The sequence below is a fragment of the Prionailurus bengalensis genome, chromosome B4, assembly GCF_016509475.1.
Source record: "Prionailurus bengalensis isolate Pbe53 chromosome B4, Fcat_Pben_1.1_paternal_pri, whole genome shotgun sequence".
In the NCBI taxonomy this organism is placed as follows: Eukaryota; Metazoa; Chordata; class Mammalia; order Carnivora; family Felidae; genus Prionailurus; species Prionailurus bengalensis.
Window position 1 is genome coordinate 119202287 of NC_057358.1, and position 10604 is coordinate 119212890.

Genomic DNA, 10604 nt, shown 5'->3' on the forward strand with positions numbered 1-10604 from the left:
GAGAGGAAGAAATGAAGCTTAAAAGCCATCAACAGTTGAGCATCAGAAAATGGCACCAGACTCCTTGAAAGATCTTTGACCAAGACAACTAAAAGTAGGCTGACAGTCTGAGACCTAAACCACAACTGGAGAAAGCCAGAGAAAGAGAGAAAGAGAGTTCTTCATAGAATTTCTGGGGCTTGGAAAACAGAAATGTCACACACACAGGGTGAGCTCATTCACACAATCTCTTTGGCCAAAGGACACACAGGAACCTAAAGTCTTACCCAAGTTAAAAAGTGAAGAAGAAAAGCTCACCCTGCATTTAGATGAAGTATTGGCCACACAGAAGACATGATTTGAACTTCACAAAAAATGTTCCCTTTGCCCAAAACATCTTTTGTCTCGTGGATGCCCTAGAGTCACATACACTCAATCAGCCCTCCATTAAATTCAGGGGTCAAAGATTCCCTTAATGCTTAGAATAGCACTGAAGAGAGAGCATATTTTGTGGACCTGGATTCAAGGCCCCCTTTTGCCACTTTTGTGATCTGGAGAAATACACACATTTCTGAGCCCCGGGTTCTGCTTCTGTATAATGGGGATAAATAATACCTACCTGATTTTATCAATTCTAAAATGTACTTTTTCCTTGCATTTTGGCACCTCTGAAAACTAGATACAATTAGGGGCTCTTACAAATTTTAACTGGAAGCTTTTTTTCTCAGTGGCACATAAAATAATGATGCATCTTATGGTCAATGGCATCTTAGTGAAACACAGTACTTCATAGGGTTTAGCAAATACAAGTGTGAAAACACTTCATTCTCTCTAAAGTGTTTTAAAATATACCTCTTTGAGCCTCAGTTTTCTTATCTGTAAAATGGAAATAATAATGGTACCAACCATATGGAGTTGTAAGGGCCAAGTACATTAGTACATATAAAGCGTTCAAAACAGTGTATGGCTCAGGGAAGGAGACCTTAGTATTATTATAATTCCAAGACTTCTTATTCATTTGAAGGCAAGATGGTTTTTTATTTATTCCCCAAACATTGACTATTCTGTGGGTGCTGGCCAGGATCTAGAATTAGATTCAATGCTTCTGAATCCTGACTCTGCCACTGACTAACTCTAAGCAATTTCCATACTTGCATTTAGTGCCCTCTTTAGTATCTGCGAAATGGGAATTACAGAACCTGCTTCAGAAAGTATGGGTGGGCCTTAAATGAGTCAGTCCACAAAGAAAGCCTAGCATAGTGCGGGGCAAGTGGAAGTCTTCAGTGCATGCTAGTTATTATCTTTAGTAAGCAATTCTGCTTTGAAAAAGCACCTGGTCTAGTTATAGAAATGGCCCAGAGAGAAAGAATTACAATACCACAAGTGAAGAGTGGCCCCTCTTCCCACACTGTCCTTGTATAAGTCATGCCAATGTCCTCCGGTCCAAGACCATCCAGGAACATGCCTGAGGTCAAATAGAGTTGGGGCTGCTCCCTGCTATGGGGACCTCACATCATGAGGAATCATGAAAAGTGTCTCAGAAAGAGGGTATCAGGAAGGGCCTGCTCTAGAAGTTGGGCCTGTGTTCATTGATTTGGGGGAGGGCTCAAGAAGGTGAATTGGGACCTTTCAGAAAGTAGGGAGATTTAATGATTATTTTTATCTAATGGACAAGAGGAAAGCAGCAAGGCTTGAGTAGTCATTGAAGAAGAAAGAGTTGTCACTCCTGTTAGCCAGGAGAGGGGGGTGTTTGGTCATTTTTGCAGTTGCATGGTGTCTGTTTTTATCCTGGTTCAAGCATAATTATGGACTTGTCTTGTTTTTATCTTATTCCAGCATATCCATGAGAGTCCTCATCTGATGTTGATAGTCTCTGAAACTACTTATGTTCACCAAGGGAATGGTATGACCTAACTGGTGGCAAGTAAGCCAGCTACTAGCTATCAGCTGTGGGTGATCAACTTTGCCTGGGTCTGAGGAAGCCCCAGACTGAGTGACTGGGACACAGGGCTTTCAGTACTAAAATGGAGACAGTCACCAGCAAACAGGGACACATTGGTCACCCTAGATATCAGGGCTGACATTTTGTTTCTCTGGCCTTCATCCCTTTTGATAAAATAACCTGTGAATTACCTAATTTATACTTTTTGATTGACTCATTTGTCTACATATGAGGAGATGCTTTGGAGACAAAGTCACAGCTGTATCATCTACTATCCACATGGCCTTAAGCAAATTATTCAATGTCTCTGAATCTGTTTCCACTGCTCTAAAATAAGATCGGTAGGCTTGAGATAACGACATCTTCACCAATGCCTTGCACATCATGGGCCGCCACTGATGTTTCTCCTCTTTCCGCCTCCACCCCTACCCCATTCCATATCAGCAGTGTGCCATTTCATGCAATGGCCTTGGATTAACAATTATATCTTGATAACCTTATTTGCATAGCTCTTGGCATGGTTCCAGGTGCCTATAAACACTTAAAAAATTATCTTAATAGTATTATCACTGTTCCTTTTTCTTCTCTACAGTACCTCCACCTGTTTCTTATGCTTCTCAATTCCCTTTTCCTGCAGGAAACTTAGACTTGTAAGTAATGAAAATAATAACAAACTCTGAATTGCTGGAACACTTTATAGTTTACAAAATGCATTTCATGAAAACAAACAAAAACCACACACAAAAAAAATCTGGGAGACAAGTATTATTACTCTTTTGTTCACAGATTAGCAAACTGAGGCTTGCAAAAGCCATATGCCTGATTCAAGATTACATGGCTAGTAAAGAAATAAAACCAGCCTTCTGAGTCTCCCCTGTGCCCTAAAACAACTTTCCCCAGGGGTTCAAAAACTGGACACCAAAGCATCCCCATTCCTCGCAAAGCAGAGACCCTGGATAGGGCCTTTGGACCAGATGTGGCCATTGAGGTAAGCAGCTGTCATCTGTAATTTCCTGTGCTGTCCCCTGAGTCCACAGCTTAATTTCACTTTAAATCCAGCATGGCTCCTGCCAGACCCATGAGACAAGTCCATCTGAAGTGGAACCATTGAAATCTGATTCAGAGCTTTCTGCTGAGTCTTCCTCTGACTATCAATTCAGCTTCAGCTTGGCAGCTGGGCTCAGCTGGGGCTGGATAATTCCAATTCCCTTTGACTTGCCATTCCCTTCCTTATTGCCCCAAGAAGAAATGCGAAATGGACTCAAAATTGTCGCACTTTGGAATCTTTTAAGTGCCACAGCATAAGCAGAAAGTACAAAATAGGGTTTGGTATTTAACTCAGATAAGTCTGGAGTTCTTCCGTGGAAAAAAGCATTTGCAGTATGCAGATGGAGGGTGTGGGCCTGGGAGGGGACCCAGGAACGCAAGATTAAGAGCCTTGAGTCCTACTAGCTGAAGGTGTGTGAACACAGGATACCTTTTCAGGGTATTCAAAGCCAGTGGGACTTGTGGTGAGGCAGAAAGAGGCTAAGGTTTGGGGTCAGCTGACCCACGTTCAAATATCAGTTCCCATGCTCCACACTCAGTCTCTCCAAGTTTGTGCTCTTCTTTGTAACAAGAAAACAATAATGCCTGCCCAGCTTTTCTCTTTAGGGTGGTCCTGAGCTAACAGACATAAAAGCACTTTAGAAACTGGAAATCACTAGACAAGCATAGGCTGTTAATATTACAGTGCAGCTGTCTAAAGTGTGCAATGCATTTTCCAGACAGAGGTTCACTATGCATTCCAATTCTCTTTAGTCTTTGTTTTTCCTTCCAGTTCCTTTGATCTCCCTACACAAGCTCAAAGTAGCCAAAGAACAGGTCTGCATTTGTTTCAAAATTCACACAGTGATTCAAGCCAGTATGTGGTATTCCAACCCAAAAAGTCCCAGAAAGCTTAAGTGACTGAAAGGAGGGGAAAACACTTTTCACTCAAAATATGCTTTTTGGTTTTCATTCCTCTAATCTATTAGGAAATTTTATATTTTGATTCAGAGGAGAAAAAAAACAGGAAAATAAGAGAACTTGAGCACTGGAAAGGAAAATTACATCCCACACACTTAAGGATGCCTGAAAAGAGATTATATTTATAAAGTTAATTGGTAATGTAAAGTAGGAGTTGTGAATACACAGCCATAGAGAAATAAAATCATCAGAGTTCCACGTCTTTGCAAATCTTTGCTAAGCAGAGATGAATTTGCTTATCAAAACTCAAGTCACAATTCTAGCAGATTCTTATCTTTTCCTAGGAAAAGAGTCAGAAAATACGACTCACCTGTTCTTTACATCTTAATAATATTTCTCTTTCAGGGTTACTGGAGGGGTTATGGGAGGCGGATGGACTAAATGGGTAAGGGGCATTAAGGGATCTACCCCTGAAATCATTGTTGTACTATATGCTAACTTGGATGTAAATTTTAAAAAAATAAAATAATAATAATAATATTTCTCCTTCACCCACATAGGGGTGAATATGTTCTCTAGGAACAGACTATACTGTTTACAAGCAATCCACAAAGGACTGAGACTCAGAAAGTCCAGAAATATCTTTCTCTGTGTGTGTGTTGTCCTTCCAACCTGGCCCTGCTTCTGTTCACAGTAGCCCCCTGTTATATGTTTCCAGCAGAATCCTTATGTTTCAAGTCTTGCCATTTCAACGATATGATTGATAAGTTGAGCCTATCTGGGAACAGGTGACAGGCAGGACATGTGCATACATACCAACCACATCACATGAAATCCTCCTACAACACCAACCAGCCCACAGACAATGGAATTTGGATTTGGCGGTTGAATCTTGGACTCATTCCAGAAGATTAAGTTCAGGAAATACCAAAGGTCCTCCCCACTATTGCTTCACTTTCAAGGCTATGCCTCAGCGTGAAGGGGGTGCAGTGTAGGCAAGCTTCCAATGCTGGGTGTCAGAAACTGGAAACTTTCCTAATTGGCCACAAGATGGCCTCACTGTTCAGAACCCCCACCCCCATTATATGTTTAGGTTGCCGTTTTAGTCCTCAGAGCAGATGGCAGGCACCGAGGTGTAATTTTTTTGTTCCTTCTTTTTTAATTATTATTATTCTCAAGTTAGTTAACATACAGTATAGTCTTGGCTTAAGGAGTAGAACCCAGTGATTCACCACTTACATATGACACCCAGTGTTAATCCCAACAGGTGCCCACAGAGGTGTATTTTAAAGATTGCCATCTAAATCATTTTGGAAGTGACAGCTTTTCTGTTGTTGTCTAGATTTCTCATCTAGCTAACAAATCCCAATGTAGGTGTAGAGTCTGGAGGGGAAGAAAAGAGAATATTGTGCATTTTTAACTCTGCAGAAAAGCCAAAATCTTTTCTGTTCAGCATTATATACTTGTGTTGAATTTCCCTGGTATCTCGATGCATAACGATGGATCCACTACTTAATAAGTATATTCCCATATTTTTAAAAAATTTATATACTAAAGACTAAACACATCATAAATTGCTTCTGCAAAAGGTCATAACTACCTTCTATCAAGTATATCATTTTTTTTAATATTTCTTTTGTGGAAGATGTTCCCTTCTAGGTCTCCCCATGTGGTACACCAGGGTTTGGGTAAAATTTCACACCATGTGGCATGGGCCGAGGAATAACCCTAATTGGATAAAGAAAAAATTCCGAGGCCAGAGTCAGCATGACAAGGGCCCATCGTTGCCCCCCTCACCCCATGAGAGGCCTGCCAGGGCTGCTGGAGTCAGCTCCTATTCCTTCTTCTATGACGAGCATGAGAGAGCAGCCATTATCAGCTTGCCAAGCCATCTGGTCTGGAGTGCCAGCTATTTATAGGAGTTATCTTACAATGTCAGCTTCCCAGCCCCTGTAGACTCTGGTGCCTCAAGGATATTTCAGTTCAGTCTTTCCCAGGGCAGGGAGAGGAAGCTCAAGTTCCATGAGAAGGTGAGCTTGGCACTGCCCCTCCAACTGGGAGAAGAGCAAGGCCCCGGACCCTAGGTAGCCTCTGGCCCAGAAAGCCCAGGTTTATTAATCTGCCAGAGTTGCCCAAACAAAATACTACAGTCTGTGTGGCGCTAACAAGAGAAATGTATGTCTCACAGTTTTTCAGGCTGGAAGTCCAAGATCAAGGTGTTGGCAGGTTTTGTTTCTCCTAGGCCTGTCTCCTTAGCTTGCAGGTGGTGGCCTTCTCACTAGGTCATTAGGTCCTCAATGTGGTCGTTTCTCTGTGTACCTACACTTCCGCTGTGTCTTCCTCTTTTTATAAGGACATCAGTCCTATTGGATTAGGGCCCCACCTTATGAGTTCATTTAACCTTAATTATCTCCTTCTGGCCTTATCTCCCAATACTGTCACATTAGGAGTTAGGGCTTCAACCTGTGACCCTTGGTGGGGGGTACAATTTAGTCCATAATGCCAAGTAAGCACACAGGGTTATTTGGGATGATCCTGCTCCTTGTATAATACTGAGTCAACTGATTAAGCAAAATGTGGTCTGACAAAATGGTTTTAATTCCCATTTCTTTGATTACTAGTGAAATTACATGCCTTTTCACATACTTATTGATCAGTTACATTCCTTCTATGATCTATTTCTGCACTTTGCTCATTTTTTTCTTTACTCTTTAGTATATACTCTTTGTCAAATATTTTTATATAGAATGCCTTTTACTCCATTAAGTTTATTATGTGTTTTCTATTAATTGGATATGTTGATGACATATTTTGCATTAATATAAAAAATATTTGTTGGTTATTTCTCCAATATCCACCTACACCCCTTTCCTGTAGCCTCCTAATACTTGTCAGAGGATCCAAGTTGTTCCAGAAAAGCTGACTCTACTCCCCACTCCAGGTGAGGCAGAGAACTTGACCAAGCCAACCAGCACAAGCCATGCCCCATGACTGGTACAGGCCTGGGATGTGACCTAAGTCAGTCTAATCAAGATGAATCTCAAAGGCCTTGCTCTAAATGCTAACACAAAGTATCCCTTATTTCTTGCCAAACAAGAACACTGAAACACACAACCTCAGGAGCTGCTGTCAACCATCTTGGGGAATCTGTTTAGGATGAAGCTCACAGCCAAAGAAAGCAGACCAGAAAAGAGATCAACTGAGTGTATTTGGTATATTGTTCAACCACCACATCAAGCCTCACCTGAAGGAAGCCTGCCTTGGGGTTTTTTAATTCCATGAACCCAGGCATATATATTCACTTGTACACACTGGAATAGCCATTCTGTTGTATGTGACTGGCCATCCATTCCTATTAGTTGGTTATCCTTTATAACTGGTCAGTACCCATGCTGCACTGGTTGTTAAATATTTTTAATATCATCCCTATATGTGCCAATAATTGTCTTTTATTATTAAATTGGTTTGAGTAAGATTTGATTTTGTTTAATGTGTTAGCTAGGGTTTGTCTAGTATAGCAGCTAGTGCTGCCTTAACCAGTATATAGGGAAAGATCTTTCTTTGAATATCAGTTTGCTAATTAGAATTCTGTACTGGAGCACCTGGGCGGCTCAGTCAGTTGAGCATTCCACTCTTGATTTTGGCTCTCAGGGCATGATCCCAAGATTGTGAGATCAAACCCCACATCAGGCTCTGTGCTGAGTGTGGAGCCTGCTTACGATTCTCTCTCTCTCCCTCTGCCTCTCTCCCCTACTTGTGCTTTCTCTCTCTCTAAAATAAAAATAAATAAAAATTTTTAAAAAGAATTCTGTACTATCTTTTTTATGTAAATCAAATCCATAATGCATTGCTATTTTCCCATTCAGTTTCTTTAAAGAAGAGAATTTTAAGTTGTGCATAAAGCAATATGCGTGAAGATTTCTTCTAGACTTTTGTATCTTTTTCCCAAATTTTATAATTGTCTCATCCTCACCTAACTTAATTTTTTAGTGACTCACTTGTACTGGGTTCTTCCAATACATTCAATTTAGCTTTCACAGGAACAATTCTTTGTCCATACTCATATTTCATCAGTGTACATAAATATTTAATTAGATTACATAAGTACAGTTGACATAAACTGGATTGAAAGCCTATTACTATCAGAGCAAAATTGCAAGAACACACCAGAGCAAACTGGTCATAAGCATTCATTCTCTGTGGACATCAGTCAGTGCATTTTACAGAGGAAGTGATAAATTTTTCTTACTCTGATGAATTGATTAAGTGCAGATAGATCAACTGGATGCAACTGAGTTCAATTTCCTTACTATTTCATTTCAAAGTTTTCCATATATTTGCATATAAAACTGCTCTGTGCTTTGATATTTTCATTGTTTACATATCAGGTCATAGTGGTAATGTGCTAGCTTTATAGAATAAATTTGATGATATCATTTAGATATATATAATTTATAGAACATAAGAATTATATGTGTCTTCAGATACCTAGGTGGCTCAGTTGGTTGGGTGTCTGACTCTTGACCTTGGCTCAGGTCATGATCCCACAAGCAAAGGATTGAGCCCTGCATCAGGCTCTGTGCTGACAAAACGAGCCTACTTGGAATTCTATCTCTCTCCTTCTCTGTCTGCCCCTCCCCTGTTCATGCTCCCTCTCTCTCAAAGTAAATTATGTGTTTCCCGAAGGAATTCATGAATAAAATGGTCAGATTTGAGAATCTCTTTTGGAGGTATTCTTTTATAATTTCTTCCAGGATTGTTGTTCTAATCAGATTTTCCACTTCTTGAATCAGTTTTAGAAATGTGTTTTCTCGGGGCACCTGGGTGGCGCAGTCGGTTAAGTGTCCGACTTCAGCCAGGTCATGATCTCGCGGTCTGTGAGTTCGAGCCCTGCGTCGGGCTCTGGGCTGATGGCTCAGAGCCTGGAGCCTGTTTCCGATTCTGTGTCTCCCTCTCTCTCTGCCCCTCCCCCGTTCATGCTCTGTCTCTCTCTGTCCCAAAAAATAAATAAATGTTGAAAAAAAAATTAAAAAAAAAAAAAAAAAGATTGTGCTCAACTGAGTTTTAAAAAAAAAAAAAAAGAAATGTGTTTTCTCAAAAAAACATCTACTTCATTAAGGAGATTTCCAAACATATTAGCATAGAGTCAGGTATAACATTCTCCTTTTAACTCTTAATTATGGAAAATGTTAAGCATACATAAAGGGAGAAAACCGGGTATAATGAACCCCCATGTACCCATTACCCAGTTTAAACCATAATCAACATTTTTGCCAATATTCTTTCACCTATTCCCTTACCACTGTTTTAAATGCAGCACTGTATTTTAAAGCAAATCCCAGATTTCCCATCATCCCAGCTATATAAACTTGTGTGATTCTTCTTACAGAAAGGAACTTTTTTTTTTTAATTTTGTTAATGTTTATTTATTTTTCACAGAGAGACAGAGTGAGAGCAGGGGAGGGGCAGAGAGTAGGGAGACACAGAATCTGAAGCAGGCTCCAGGCTCTGAGCTGTTAGCACAGAGCCTGATGCAGAGCCCAAACTCATGACCCGTGAGATCATGCCCTGAGCTAACGTCGGACGCATAACCGACTGAGCCACCCAGATGCCCCGAAAGGAATTTTTTTATATAAAAGTTTAACCTCTTCTATGTCTACCATTTTATGTCATTTCTCATTTTTATATATTTTTCTCTTTTCTTCTCTATTTTCCCAAGATTTTCTTAAAGATATTGGTGTTCCAGTGAATTGACTCTCAGATTAATGCATCAATTTTACAGTGTTTCTGTTTTCTAATTCAAAGATGTCTATGAATAGTTTATTTAACTATTTATTTAATAGTTTCATTCTTCCTACTCCTTTCCTTACATTGGTTCAATTTGTCTTTCTTAGATTGAATGCTTGCTTTGTTGGATAATGAGGTCCCTTGAGAATATCAGTTTGCTTTTGAATACAACTTTGGCCTCATCCTTCATGGTGTTATCGTTTTCCACACATTCTATCTAAATAGTCTATAATTGTGGTTTTTAAGGTCTATCTTAAATCATGAGTTATTTAAGTAGTTTCTTCTTTTTTTCCCATTTCTAAGTGTAGGTGAGTTTATTATTTAAAATGCATATATTAATTCTGTAACATTTGTTTCCTCTCACCCACCTCCATGTTTTAGTGTTTACTGCTATATCACTTATTGTTATAACACTACATTCCCAGAAAATTTCTTATTTTTAAATTTTATATATATGTATATATATATATATATATATATATATATATATTCATTTTAAAGAATTTTAACACATTCAGCTTTGTAAGTATCTACAATTAGTTAATTAGTTAGGCTTTAATAAATTTTGGCACTCTTCACCAACTCTGTGATAACTTTCATTCTAACACATGTTCTGGTCATCCGGTCATTTGGACTACATCTTTAAGACACTTCTCATCAAAACACCACAGTAAGTATACATTTTGAGGTCCTCTCCTCTGCTCTTTTCCATAATAGATGAAATATAGAAGAAAATAAAAGTCATAGTTTTGTGAACTAGATTTAACATGGTGATCATTTCACAATACATACAAATATTGAGTCATGGCATACACCTGAAGGTAATATAATGTTATATGTCAATTATATCTCCACAAAAAAACTTTTTTAATTAAAAAAAAAAGTCACGGCCATGTTCAAAAACAAATGAATGTATGTATGTCCAGAACTGGAACAGAAATCCAAAGCA